We start from the raw sequence: 14,865 nt of genomic DNA, 5'->3' as shown, positions 1-14,865 counted from the left end.
GGCTCCTCAGTTTAAGAAGGACATTGAGATACTTGAACATGTCCAGAGAAGGGCAACAAAGCTGGGGAGGGGTCTGGAGCACAGCCCTGGGAGGAGAGGCTGAGGGAGCTGGAGTTGCTTAGCCTGCAGAAGAGGAGGCTCAGGGGAGACCTTCTTGCTCTCTACAACTCCCTGAAGGGAGGTTGTAGCCAGGTGAGGATTGGTCTCTTCTCCCAGGTACCCAGCAACAGAACAAGAGGACCACAGTCTCAAGCTGTGCCAGGGGAGGTTCAGGCTGGATGTTAGGAAGAAATTCTACACAGCATGAGAGACTGGCCACTGGAATGTGCTGCCCAGGGAGGTGGTGGAGTCACCATGCCTGGAGGTGTTCACCAAAGGCTTGGATGTGGCACTTGGGAGCCATGGTTTAGTTGTCAGGAGGTGTTAGGCACTAGGTAACAGGTTGGACTGGATGATCTCTGAGGTCTTTCCCAACCTGGTTGATTCTATGATGCTATGGAATTGCAGTGGACCCCAAAGGAGGCCTGTAGGAAATTGAGTGCTCCCCACTGCCTTCTTGGTTTCTTTCCCCCAGCCTGAAACAATCTCACTGCAACATGGAGCCTAAACCCAGCCCAAAGCTGGGCTGGACCCCCTGAGACCACAGCTATGAGCTGGCAGGGTGATAGGAAAGAGAAGCAGAAGATGAGACCAAGGCGTGGAGGCTGCTGAGCCCTTTGCCAGGCCACCTTCTCCTCCTCCTCCTGGCACTGCCAACCTTGCAGCAGCCCAAGGCATTTTGACCTTTAGGAACAGTTGTACCCACCTCAGCAGATGCCAGGTGGCTGCTACATGGCCTCATCTTTGTTGCTCTCTTCCTCTTCCAGATGCTCCAGGATCTCATTCAGAATCTCTGATTTTTTCCTCTTCTTTGGGGAGTCTGTCCAGGCCCAGGTGGTAGTGAAGAGGAGGCAAAAGGAGAAGAAAAGCAATGATTACAACCCAGGCCCATGCACAACCATCTTCAGCTCATCTTCTGCTACTTGCAGCACCCCTCAAAGCCCTCCTGAGTAAAGCTCCTGACCTATCACAACAACTCCTCACCAGCCAGGCCCCAGCAGGGCACCATGGTTGAGCTGTGCACCTCCAGGGTGGGTCATGTCTTGTGCCTTTGGTGACAGGACGAGAGGGAAAGGGCCTGGAATTGTCCAGGGGAGGTTTAGGTTGGAGATGAGGAAAAAAATTCTTTGCTGCAAGAGTGGTCAGGGATTGGGAGAGGCTGCCCAGGGAGGTGGTGGAGTCCCCATCCCTGGAGGTGTTCAAGAAACCTGTGGCCGTGGTTGGGACATGGTTTAATGGCCATGGTGGTGTTGGGTTAATGTTTGGATAGGATAAGGTAGGATAGGATAGGATAGGATAGGATAGGATAGGATAGGATAGGATAGGATAGGATAGGATAGGATAGGATAGGACAGGACAGACCAGGTTGGAAGAGACTTTCAAGATCATCCAGTCCAACCTATCACCCAGCACCATCTAATCAACTCAACCATGGCACCAAGTGCCTCAGCCAGGCTCTTCCTAAACACCTCCAGGGATGGGGACTCCACCACCTCCCTGGGCAGCACATTCCCATGGCCAATCTCTCTTGCTGTGTAGAATTTCTTCCTAACCTCCAGTCTGAACCTCCCTTGGCACAGCTTGAGACTGTGTCCTCTTGTGCTGGTGCTACTGCTTGCCTGGGAGAAGAGACCAACCCCCACCTGGCTACAACCTCCCTGCAGGGAGTTGGAGAGAGCAAGAAGGTCTCCCCTGAGCCTCCTCTTCTGCAGGCTAAGCAACCCCACCTCCCTCAGCCTCTCCTCCCAGGGCTGTGCTCCAGACCCCTCCCCAGCTTTGTTGCCCTTCTCTGGACACCTTCCAGCAACTCAACATCTTTCCTAAACTGAGGAGCCCAGAACTGGACACAGGACTCAAGGTGTGGCCTAAGCAGTGCTGAGCACAGGGCAGAATGACCTCCCTGCTCCTGCTGGCCACACTGTTCCTGCTGCAGGCCAGGATGCCATTGGCCCTCTTGGCCACTTGGGCACACTGCTGGCTCATGTTCAGCCTACCATCGACCAGCACCCCCAGGTCCCTCTCTGCCTGGCTGCTCTCAGCCACTCTGACCCCAGCCTGTAGCACTGCCTGGGGTTGCTGTGACCAATGTGAAGCACCTGGCACTTGGATGTGTTCAATCTCCTGCCCTTGGGCTCTGCCCAGCTGCCCAGCCTGGCAAGATCCCTCTGCAGAGCCTCTCCACCCTCCAGCACACCAACCCCTGCCCCCAGCTCAGAGTCATCTGCTTGGACTCCATGATCTTAGAAGGCTCTTCCAACCCAAAACCCTTCTGTGATTCCATGGTTTGAACTGCCAAGAGCTGCTGGAGGCTCTCGGGGCAGCACCTGGCACCCCCCCCAGAGCTCCCCTTGGGCTTGGGGAGGTGAGGGCCACCAGCACCCCCCCATCCATCCCAACCCCCCAGCCAGCCCCCCCAGCCCCTGGCAGGGAGGTAGGCAGCTGCTGGCACTCTGTCAAGGAATTAATTGAAAAATAAAAATCATTAGATGGGAACTCCAGAAATGCAAAATTGTGGGGGGGGGGGAGGGGGAAAGAGAGGAGGTGGTGGGGAAGGGGGGTGGGGGAGGGTTGGGGAGGGGGCTTTTGTCAGGTTAATTTCTCCTGTATTGATGTTTGGTGACATTTCCTTGTTGTTTATCTCCCGCAGCAGCTGTAATGCTAAAAGAAAATGCACAGCTTGTTCCATTTATTTATTTTACACCTTTTCTTTAGTCCTGTGCTGTGTTTGTTTGTTTGAGAAACCCAGCGAGGCTTTTGATGTCTGAAAGCAGGATTTAAACAGCTGTTCTCCATGTGCTGCTCGCAAGCCAGAGCCGCTGGCTGGGGAGAGAGAGAGCAGAGGAGGGGGGTGGAGGAGGGGGGTGGGGGTGGGGGGGTGCTGTGCCACTGCTCTCCTGAGAGCCCACTGCTTGCCCAGCACTGCTGACCTCAGCCTCAGCACAGGGACCAAATGGCTTTGTCACCGCCGGTGCCCGGTGCTGGGGTGGGGTTGGGATGCTTGCTGGGCTCCCAGGCAGCCCCTGGGGCGGGGGGGGGGTGTGGGGGTGTTCTTGTCCTCCCACAGGCTGGATGGAGCCAGGGAATCATGGAGTTGTGTGGGTTGGAAAAGCTCTTTAAGGTCATCCAATTGGAGTGGAATGGAATGGACTGGACTGGAATGGAATAGAATAGGAATAGGAATAGAATAGAGATAGGATAGGATAGGATAGGATAGGATAGGATAGGATAGGATAGGATAGGATAGGATAGGATAGGATAGGATAGGATAGACTAGAATAGAATAGAATAGAATAATAGAATAATAGAATAGAATAAGAATAGAATAGAACAGAACAAGACTAGACTAGACTAGACTAGACTGGAATGGAATGGAATGGAACAGAATAGAATAGAATAGAATAGAATAGAATAGAATAGAATAGAATAGAATAGAATAGAATAGAATAGAATAGAATAGAATTAACCAGGTTGGAAAAGACCTTCAAGATCTTCCAGTCCAACCCATCACCCAGCACCATCTAATCAACTAAACCATGGCACCAAGTGCCTCATCCAGGCTCTCCCTAAACACCTCCAGGGATGGGGACTCCACCACCCCCCTGGGCAGCACATTCCAATGGCCAATCTCTCTTGCTGGGAAGAATTTCTTCCTCACATCCAGCCTGAACCTCCCCTGGCACAGCTTGAGACTGTGTCCTCTTGTTCTGGTGCTGCTTGCCTGGGAGATGAGACCAACCCCCACCTGGCTACAGCCTCCCTTCAGGGAGTTGGAGAGAGCAAGAAGGTCTCCCCTGAGCCTCCTCTTCTCCAGGCTAAGCAACTCCAGCTCCCTCAACCATGGTGCCCTGCTGGGGCCTGGCTGGTGAGGAGTTGTAATGATAGGTCAGGGGCTTTACTCAGGAGGGCTTTGAGGGGTGCTGGATGTAGCAGAAGATGTTGCTGGGGCTATGTCCTGCTGAGGACCTTCTTGACCCAAGGCTGGGGTCTAGGTTGGTCTGGAGACCACTCTTGGGCAGGGGATGGATGAATTGTGGTCGGTGGGAAGGTTCAGCATCACCAATGAGCCTGTTGGGGCACTGGGGCTGATGGCTTCCTTCTTGAAAAGCCTTCACCAGATCCCTTCCGACCCAAACCATTCTGGGCAATCTCTGCATCACGCTCCAGCTCCACCAGCAGAAGCTCTGAGAGCATTTCCTCATCCCCTTAACAAGTCAGGGGGGGAAAAATAAGGGAAGGAAAAAAAGGCGGGGGGGGGAAGGGAATTGCTTCAACTTCCTTTCTGCTGCTGCAAGCTGGTTAAGGCTTGGCCGTTAAGGATCCCATTTGCTTCGTTTAAACAATAGGCAAAGCCAGCGGGGGGTGGGCTGGGAGGGGGATTACCACGGGATTAGAACGTGGCAGGGTTGCGGATGCCACGCTAATCCTGCAGGCTTTGACTCTCGGGCTACGGCATGTGTTTGCATTAGTTACAGATGCTCTCTGAAAGAGAAAGGGGAAAAAAAAAGAGAGAGAGAGAGAGAGAGAGAGAGAGAAGAATCTACCCCCCAAAAAAAAAAGGAGAAAAGAAAAGGGAATCCAATAGGCTGGGAGGTGAGGGAGAGGGCAGCGGGGCTGTGGCGGAGCTGAGGGGCAAAACGAAGGCGTTTGAGGGGCTGTGGTCAGAGGAAAGGGAGGGGGAGGATGGGGAAAGGGAGTCACAGATTCTCAGATCCTTAGATTCATAGGTTCCTAGGTTCATAGGTTCTCAGATTCACAGATTCAGATTCTTAGATTCTTTGATTAATAGAGTCACAGATTCTCAGGTTCAGAGATTCTTCGAGTCACAGATTCATAGAGTCTTAGGTACACAGATTCTTAGGTTCATAGAGTCACAGATTCTCAGGCTCAGAGATTCTTAGGTTCAGATTCTTAGGTTCATAGATTCTTAGAGTCACAGAGTCTCAGATTCTTAGGTTCTCAGATTCTTAGGTTCATAGATTCTTAAGTTCTTAGGTTCACAGATTCTTAGATTCATAGATTCTCAGATTTTTAGGTTCATAGATTCATAGATTTATAGATTCTTAGATTCACAGATTCTTAGATTCACAGATTCATAGATTCTCAGATTCTTAGGTTCATAGATTCTTAGGTTCATAGATTCTTAGGTTCACAGAGTCTGAGATTCTCAGATTCTCAGATTCTTAGGTTCACAGATTCTTATCATAGATTCTTAGATTCTCAGGTTCATAGATTCTTAGATTCTCAGATTCTTAGAGTCTCAGATTCTTAGGTTCACAGATTCTTTGATTAACAGATTCCTAGATTAATAGATTCACAGACTCATACAATGGTTTGTGTTGGAAGGGACCTTAAAGATCATCGGGTTCTAACCTCCTCTGCCACGGGCAGGGACACCTCCCACCAGCCCAGGTTGCTCAAGGCCTCCTCCAATCTGGCCTTGAACCCCTCCAGGGAGGGGATGTCCACAGCCTCCCGGGGCAACTTGTTCCAGTGTCTCACCTACAGCCTAACTGTAAAGGATGGGCTGGGGAAGACTTCTTCCACCTTGCTAAGGAGGGGTCCTGCAAACTTTCTGCTTCCAGCAACTCGCTGTCAGCAACCAGGGCTGAGCCACGCCGGGGAGGGGGGCTGCTGCTTCACACTCACCCACAGCCCTCTGCTGATCGTGGGAGGCTTGCTGGAAACGCTTTAAAACACAAACCAGAGCCCTCCTCACACATCTTTCCACTCCATCCTTCCCATCAACCAGCTCCCCCCCTCCCCATACACAACTCATGCCTTCCCCCTTCCCGCGTCTGGCGCAGAAATTCCCCATCTGTCAATTTAATTCTTTGATCGATGGGAAAGAGCAGGAAAAAAACCAGCCCAGCACAGCTGGCTTCCCAAGTTATTCCTGGCAGGAGAGCTGCAGCCCCGCTGGTGGTGGTGTTTGTGAAGCACAGAGAACACAAGTCAATAGCAATTTAGCTGGATTGGGAGCAGGCACCTTCCCTGCACGGCCTGGGAGCTGCCGGCGGAGCGGGAGCGCGGCTGCGCCCAGGGCATCGCCGCCTGCCTCCCGAACCTGCCCCCCTCCCAGGACAGGCTGCTTGCTGTGGGGTCCCACCAGAGAGCCTGCAGTGAGGGATGGAAAGAGGGCTGGAGCTGGGCACAGAGGTTTTGTGGCCTGCAAGATGTGCAGGGCTGGATGGCAGCCCGAGATCACAACAGAACAGAGGAGAAGAGAACAGAGCAGAGCAGAGCAGAACAGAGCAGAATAGAATAGAATAGAATAGAATAGAATAGAATAGAATAGAATAGAATAGAATAGAATAGAATAGAATAGAATAGAATAGAATAGAATAGAATAGAATAGAATAGAACAGAGTAGAATAGGATAGGACAGGACAGGACAGGACAGGACAGGACAGGACAGGACAGGACAGGATAGGATAGGATAGGATAGGATAGGATAGGATAGGATAGGATAGGATAGGATAGGATAGGATAGGATACACCAGGTTGGAAAAGATCTTGGAGATCATTGAGTCCAACCTATCACCCAACACCATCTAATCAACTAAACCACGGCACCAAGTGCCTCAGCCAGGCTCTTCCTAAACACCTCCAGGGATGGTGAGTTGTAGAGAGCAAGAAGGTCTCCTCTGAGCCTCCTCTTCTCCAGGCTAAGCAACCCCAGCTCCCTCAGCCTCTCCTCACAGGGCTGTGCTCCAAACCCCTCCCCAGCTTTGTTGCCCTCCTCTGGACACCTTCCAGCAACTCAACATCTTTCTTGAACTGAGGAGCCCAGAACTGGACACAGGACTCAAGGTGTGACCCTGGACAAGCAGGCTGGAGCAAATAGAGAGGAAGTGCAAAGCAAGCTGAGCCTGGGGGAAACAGGGAAGTGACTGAGCTCAGAGGCTGCAGCCAGCAGCTGCTGCAGGCTGCAGCTATCATCAAGCCAAGATTACTTTTTCCCCCTAGACTGAGCAGAGGAGAGAGACAGAAAGGAGATCCTGAAATGGGGAGCATGAAACATCACACCTGCTGCCTTCTCCACCAGGCTGGAGATTCAGATTGCTGTGACCAAGCCTGATGTGTCCCTCACTGCAGGGCTGGGCTCTGGCTGGGCACATCCATCCCCAGCAGTGCCTGTCCTCCAGGCTGTTACACCTGGACACTGCTGTGCTCCTTTCGCTCTCCTGTTTGGAGAGCAGCCTGTGACCTGCCAGCACATCTCCCTTTGCTCCACACCTCTCTGGGCATTCACATTCTCAGCCCTTCCCCATCACCAAACTGCAGCTTCTCCAGCCCATAATAACCAACTCTGCCCACACTATTTCATGAGCACGAGGCTGGGTCCCACTGCAGCCAGGCTCTCTGCTCTCCCATCACCGAGGATTGTGACGTCCGGCCCCAGAAGCTCTTCTGACGCCAAGCCCTGGGTGATGGGCGCCTGTGTGATGGAGAGGAGAGGCTGGGAGGAGATGGAGGAGGAAGAGCATTGATCTCCAGCTCAGCCCTGCAGCCCAGGGGAGCCCTTCCTACATAAATATTTGCCAAGCAATGCAGTTGTGCCTGTCGATGGCTGTCAATAGCAGCCTGCAGTGCTGTTATCTGCCGAGCTGTCACTCTTGGGCACCTCAGCCAGCCAGCACTCTCCACACCCCAACCCAGGGCCAAACACTTTGCCCTTTCTAATCTGTGTGCACACAGCCTGTCCCCAACTTGGGAGCACCCTGAGGTGCAGGTGGAAGGAGCAGAAGCTTTGCAGCTGGCACGGAGGTGGCTCAGCAGTGCCAGCACACGGAGAGTTAACCAACTCACACGCCGAGCTGCCAGACAAAGCCAGGGCCTGGATGCCTCCTGCTTCATCCCCATGCCTGCAATCCAGCATCTAGCTACCAGCTCAGACAAAGCCAGGGCCTGGATGCCTCCTGCTTCATCCCCATGCCTGCAATCCAGCATCTACCTACCAGCTCAGACAAACCAGGGCCTGGATGCCTCCTGCTTCATCCCCATGCCTGCAATCCAGCATCTAGCTACCAGCTCAGACAAACCAGGGCCTGGATGCCTCCTGCTTCATCCCCATGCCTGCAATCCAGCATCTACCTACCAGCTCAGACAAAGCCAGGGCCTGGATGCCTCCTGCTTCATCCCCATGCCTGCAATCCAGCATCTACCTACCAGCTCAGACAAAGCCAGGGCCTGGATGCCTCCTGCTTCATCCCCATGCCTGCAATCCAGCATCTACCTACCAGCTCAGACAAAGCCAGGGCCTGGATGCCTCCTGCTTCATCCCCATGCCTGCAGCCATTTTACAGAATAAAGAATTAGCCAGGCTGGAAAAGACCTCTGAGATCATCCAGTCCAACCTCTCACCCAACACCATCTAATCAACTCAACCATGGCACCAAGTGCCTCAGCCAGGCTCTTCCGAAACACCTCCAGGGATGGGGACTCCACCACCTCCCTGGGCAGCACATTCCAACGGCCAATCTCTCTTGCTGGGAAGAATTTCCTCCTAACATCCAGCCTGAACCTGCCCTGGCACAGCTTGAGACTGTGTCCTCTTGTTCTGGTGCTGCTTGCCTGGGAGAAGAGACCAACCCCCACCTGGCTACAACCTCCCTTCAGGGAGTTGTAGAGAGCAAGAAGGTCTCCCCTGAGCCTCCTCTTCTGCAGGCTAAGCAACCCCAGCTGCCTCAGCCTCTCCTCACAGGGCTGTGCTCCAGACCCCTCCCCAGCCTTGTTGCCCTTCTCTGGACACCTTCCAGCAGCTCACCTACCTGCCAGCTCAGACAAAGCCATGGCCTGGATGCCTCCTGCTTCCCCCCTCCCTGTGCCCGCATCCAGCATCTACCTGCCAGGGAAAGGGCTGGCAGGGACTGGCAGCCTGTGCCAGCTGGGAGAGTGCCAGCTGGATGGACAGGCCAGCAGGATGCTGCTATGTTACCGTGGAAATGATCTGCTGTTTTCCTTCTCAGGGCCTCCACTGTCTCCTCTGTGTCTGCCCACTCCAGGACCAGCCTGCGGCCGTACAGATGTGTGCTGTGGCACAGGGCGTTGAAGGCTTTCTGCAGCAGAGAAAAAGAAAGGGATAAAAACCACAGTGAGGGAGAAAATAAAACCAGGCTGACATGAAGTAAAGCAAAGATGTCCCTCCCCCTGCCCTGAGCCTAAAAAAAGCCACCAGAGGACATCCTGCTTTGAGCACTGGGGCAGGATTCATCTCCAGCAGTGGCTCTGGCTTGCTCATTTCTCTTCAGCGTTCTCAGAGCAGAGCAAATACCTGAGGTCCAGCATGGTGAGCAGCTCAAGGTTGGCTGCATCACCCTGGGACCACACCTGAGCTGGGAAAGCTGAAGCTGCAGCCTGGAAAGGATGAGCAGAGGGCTGGAGCTGCTCTGCTATGAGGACAGACTGAAGGAGTTGGGGCTGTTCAGTTTGGAGAAGAGAAGGCTCCCAGGTGACCTCATTGTGGCCTTCCAGGATCTGAAGGGGGCCTACAGGGAGGCTGGGGAAGGACTGCTCAGGATCTCAGGTAGTGATAGGACTAGGGGGAATGGAATGAAGCTGGAAGTGGGGAGATTCAGGCTGGATGTGAGGAGGAGGTTCTTCACCGTGAGAGTGGTGAAGCCCTGGAATGGGTTGTCCAGGGAGGTGGTTGAGGCCCTGTCCCTGGAGGTGTTTAAGGCCAGGCTGGATGAGGCTGTGGCCAGGCTGATCTAGTGTGGGGTGTCCCTGCCCATGGCAGGGGGGTTGGAACTAGCTGATCCTTGTGGTCCCTTCCAGCCCTGACTGATACTGTGATACTATGATTTAGGGCAGCACTGAGGTGGGTCAGCTACAGAGGGAGGTCCTGACAGGCAGTGCAGCATGGAGTTTATCCTGCCCAGGCTGAACAGCCCCAAGTCTCTCAGCCTGTCTCCACAGCAGAGGTGCTCCAGCCCTCTGGTCATCTCTGTGGCCTCCTCTGGACCCTCTCCAGCAGGTCCATCTCTCTCTTGTGTTGAAGGTGCCAGACACAGCACTGCAGGTGAGGTCTCAGCAGAGCAGAGGGGCAGGATGCCCTCTCTCCATCTCTGGCCAGGTTTCTTTTGATGCAGCCCAGGCTGCCATTGGCCTTCTGGCCTGCAAGTGCCCCTTGCTGGCTCCTGTCCAACTTCTCCTCCACCAGCAGCCCCAAGTCCTTTCCTGCAGGGCTGCTCTCAATCTCATCATATCCTTTAGCCTGACTTGAGATGGAGGATTGCCCTCAGCTAGGTGCAGCACCTTGCACTTCCCCTTCTGGAACCTCAGGAGGTTCTCCTGAGCCCACTCCTCCAGCCTATGCAGACCCATCTGGATGGCACATTTCTTGGGGGGAGGGGGGGAACACATCCCCCTGTGAAGGGCTGCAAGGCTGGCTGGTGCTATTTGCAGCTCCAGCTGTTGTGCTTTGCTGCTGCTGTTGTTTTAAAGGTCTATTTTCACTTGGAATGGTATCCAATTAGCAGAGCAATGTGTTGGCTTAAACAACCACTAGGGGAGGGGGGAGGTGGAGGGGGGGGAAGGTGGCAGGAGGGACTTGGGATGGTTGTTTACATTGGCACAAAGAGCTGTTTCCAAAGCCTGGTAAACAACTGCTGCTCTAATCCTTGGGTCTCATTTGTTAATTTATACTTTTTAATTTCTCACTTCCCTCAGCACAAGGAAGAGGAAGGTTGGGAGTGAGTAAACAGCCCCAGGAGCCTCGCTGCGCCTCGCAGCAGGGCTCAACGTGTTCCGCCGCCCTGCTGCAAGCTCTGCTGCTTGCTGGGCTCTCATCCTCTCAGCCACTTGCTCTGCTGGGTCCTCCTGGCTGCAGGGTTGCTTCCCCCCCTTGCCAGGCACCTGGAGCCACTCAGGCATCCTCCAGTCCTGTGGGTCATGGAGCAAGATGCTGCCATCAAGTTGTGTCGGATGGGAGAACCCCGATGGGAGAGCAGCCAGGTGCTGGGGACCCTTCCCAACCAAACCCACTCCCAGCAGGAGCAGGATCACTTAGGGCAGGTCACACAGTAGGTTTTCAAAGCCTTCAAGGAAAAGAGGCTTTGAACTCCCACAGCCTCCCTGGGCAGCCTGCTGGAGGGCTCCAGCACCCTCACAGTAAAGAAATCTTTCCTCCCGTTCAGGTGGAACCTCCTGGGGTCCTGTTTGTGCCTGCTGCCCCTCGTCCTGTCACAGGACACCAGAGCCTGGCCTTTTCTTCTGGACACCCATCCTTCAGGTGTTTATAAACATTCCTAAGACTCCCTCTCAGTCCTCTCCAGGCTATAGAGCCCCAGGCCTCTCAGCCTCTCCTCATCAGACAGATGTTTCAGTCCCTTCACCATCCTTGCAGCCTCTGCTGGACACTCTCTAGGACCTCCCTGTCCCTCTTGAACCAGGGAGCCCAGAACTGGACGAAGCACTCCAGATGTGGCCTCACCAGGGCAAAGCAAAGGGGGAGGAGAACCTCCCTTGACCAGCTGGCCACACTCTTAATGCATCCCAGGATAACATTTGCCTGCTTGGCCACAAGGGCACGATTCTGGCCCATGGATAACTTAGCTGTCCAGCAGGACTCCAAGGTCCTTCTCCATGGCATGCTTAGGCAGAGTTTGGTCTGAGCTCAGCGTGGAGGCTCAGTGCAGCAAGAGCTCAGGTGGTGGATGGAGAGGTGAACAGAGCAAGGCAAAGCAGGGAGAGATCTTTGTGGGGAATTAGAGAACCAAGAGGTGGCTGAAAAACTCACATCCAGGCTGCAGGGACAGGACAGAAGCTGCTCTGGAGCAGAACCTGCTGCTCCAGGGCACTGGGAAGGCAGAGATCAAGAGGCTGGGACCACTGCATTGGTCACCCCCGGGGTGCTCCAGCTCCAGCCCTAAATGCTGGGATTAATTGGCAGGACAGTGCTGCTCTGCCTGCAGATTCCCCCTTGCCCTATTAAATCCTCAAGCCTAAGAGCCTCCAGGCTGGAGCCATTAGAGGGACAAAGGGTCAACAACATTAGGAGATTGATAGATTTCCTTTGCTGGCAAGCAGCAGTCCCAGCTGAGGGTGCTCTCTGCCATGCCAGCTGCACACAAGGATTTTTTTCCTTCTGTGTTTGTGCATTTCCAAAGGCTTGGCTGTCTTTCCCAGATGGGTAATTTCTACTTGGAGACCAGATGTATTTTTATGTCAACAAGGGGAGGGGAGGGGAGGGGAGGGAAAGAAGTGGAAACTCTGCTCACAGTTCATAGTTGGAAAATCCAAACAACCCCACAACCATTCTGCACTGGGGAACACCAGGAAGCATGGCAGACAGTGAATGCTTCCTCAGCTGGCCCTCAGTTGCTGCTGCCAGCAGATCAGAGCTTCCCTTTCTCATCCCATAAGTTCCATGCACTGCCAGTTAGTGGTCAGCTGGCACTGGAGAGTTAAAACCACCCTAGAATAGAATAGAGGGGAGGGGAAGGGAAGGGAAGGGAAGGGAAGGGAAGGGAAGGGAAGGGAAGGGAAGGGAAGGGAAGGGAAGGGAAGGGAAGGGAAGGGAAGGGAAGGGAAGGGAAGGGAAGGGAAGGGAAGGGAAGGGAAGGGAAGGGAAGGGAAGGGAAGGGAAGGGAATAAACCAGGTTGGAAAAGACCTTGGAGATCATGGAGTCCAACCTATCACCCAACACCATCTCATCAACTAAACCATGGCACCAAGTGCCTCAGCCAGGCTCTTCCTAACCACCTCCAGGGATGTGACTCCACCACCTCCTTGGGCAGCACATCCCAGTGGCCAATCTCTCTGTCTGGGAAGAATTTCTTCCTAACATCCAGCCTAAACCTCCCCTGGCACAGCTTGAGACTGTGTCCTCTTGTTTTGCTGCTGCTTGCCTGGGAGAAGAGACCAACCCCCACCTGGCTACAACCTTCCTTCAGGGAGTTGTAGAGGGCAAAAAGGTCTCCCCTGAGCTTCCCCTTCCCCAGGCTAAACAACCCCAGCTCCCAAGGGATTCCACAACCTCTCTGGGCAGCCTGCTCCAGGACTCCAGCACCCTCACAGCAGGCTGCTTGCTTTGTCCTCCCAAAGCCAAGCACAAAGGTGGGTGCTGCCTCATTCACTGCTAACCTGGTGGCCAAGCAGCAGTGAAGAACCAGCCAGGTCCCTGTATGCTCCTCTCCAGCAAATGCTGAAAGCATCCTTAGGAAAAGATCCATTCAAAACCCAGGAGCAGGACCTGGACAACTCTGAAGTGAAGCAGAAGCTGAAGTGAAGCTGCCCAGAGCTGGGGTTTGAGCAGAGCCACCGTCACAGCTCCTGGTGCAGGGAGGGTGACTGTGCTCCTGGGGGGCTCACTGCACCCCACACTGCCCAGCCAGCTGGCTCCAAGGGGAGGACAAATGCTGGGCAGCAGGAAGTTTGAATTAGGATCAATAAAGGACTAACAAAGAAACTCTATGGACTGTGTTGTACAGGAGGTCAGGCTGGGAGGGATGATCTAATAGTCCCTTGTGATCCCAGATCAATGAATCCTGTCTAAACCCATAAACACAGGCCTCATCCTCCTCCTTGCCCCCTCCTCCTCCTCTCCCCTTCATCTCTGCTCAATGTCTGGCAAATTTGGAGTCTCAGGGAGCCAGTGGAGCCATGTGGCCTCTTCCCTTCAGCAAGAGCATCCCTGGGCTTGTGCCCACAACCATTCCTCTTCCAGACACCGTGTGAACTGCCAGGAGCCAGCAGGGGGGAAGCAATCCACACTGCTCTGGTGATAGCACTGCCCACACAGCAGCTTAAAGCAGGGCTGAGGACCCTCTTCTGCCCAGGGCAGGAGACACCATGCCTGTTCCTGAGCCTCCAGCCAGGGCTAAGAGCAGAATTCTACCAGACAGGCTATGATCTCCTGGTTGCTTCTGCAAATCAGGAACAGGAATAGATAGGAAAGCATAAAGAAAACCTCACAAGAGAACAGGAAGGTGGTGGAGTCCCCATCCCTGGAGGTGGTTAGGAAGAGCCTGGATGAGGCACTTGGTGCCATGGCTGCGTTGATCAGATGGTGCTGGGTGTGAGGTTGGACTGGATGATCTCCAAGGTCTTTTCCAACCTGGTCTATTCTATTCTATTCTATCCTATTCTATTCTATTCCATCCCATCCCATCCCATCCCATCCCATCCCATTCCATTCCATTCCATTCCATTCCATTCCATTCCATTCCATTCCATTCCATTCCATTCCATTCCATTCCATTCCATTCCATTCCATTCCATTCCATTCCCCTCCTGCAGTGAGCAGGGACATCAGCAGCCAGATCTGGTTGCTCAGAGCCTCATCCAAACCACACCTTGAATGTTTTCAGGGCTGGGGCATTCCAGAGCAAACTGGGAAGGTGCCAGGCAGGGGTGGGCCACATCTCACCTTGGCATCCTGCTTGGTGAGGAAATCCACGAAGCCGAAGCCCCGGTGGGATCCGGTGCCTGCCAGCTTCTTGGGCAGCCTCACAGTCTTCAGCTCTCCAAAGGTGCTGTGAGTTAGAGAGGGGAAAGGAAAGGCACAGTGAGATCAACACAAACCCCAGCATTTGATCACAAACCATGGCACCACCACTTGCAGGCCAAGGCAGGCAGTGTCCTGTGGCCACTCTTACAAGTCCCATGTCCGAAGCACCTACTAGCAGCTGAAGGCCCAGCTGGGATTGCAAGGGTCACAGAATCATAGAATGGTCAGGGTTGGAAGGGACCTCAAGGATCAGCCAGTTCCAGCCCCCCTGCCATGGGCAGGGACACCTCACACTGCAGCAGGTTGCTCACAG

The 14,865-nt window shown here is 53.9% G+C and overlaps 1 long non-coding RNA gene across 1 annotated transcript; it reads right to left on the bottom strand.

The window, feature by feature from the left end:
* Positions 1-266: 266 nt before the first annotated feature.
* Positions 267-14,598, bottom strand: LOC137440500 (uncharacterized). Its single transcript, XR_010987159.1, has 3 exons — positions 14,472-14,598; positions 9,038-9,158; positions 267-919 (listed from the first exon to the last, which is right to left on the bottom strand). It is a non-coding gene; the product is annotated as an uncharacterized lncRNA (long non-coding RNA).
* Between the last annotated feature and the right edge of the window lie 267 nt (positions 14,599-14,865).

The sequence above is a fragment of the Melanerpes formicivorus genome, unplaced genomic scaffold (genome assembly GCF_026170545.1).
Source record: "Melanerpes formicivorus ecotype bairdi unplaced genomic scaffold, bMelFor1.0.p_v2 SCAF_3098, whole genome shotgun sequence".
Lineage (NCBI taxonomy): Eukaryota > Metazoa > Chordata > Aves > Piciformes > Picidae > Melanerpes > Melanerpes formicivorus.
The sequence above is the reverse complement of the archived record's forward strand: the minus strand, read 5'-3'. Positions and strand labels throughout refer to the sequence as shown.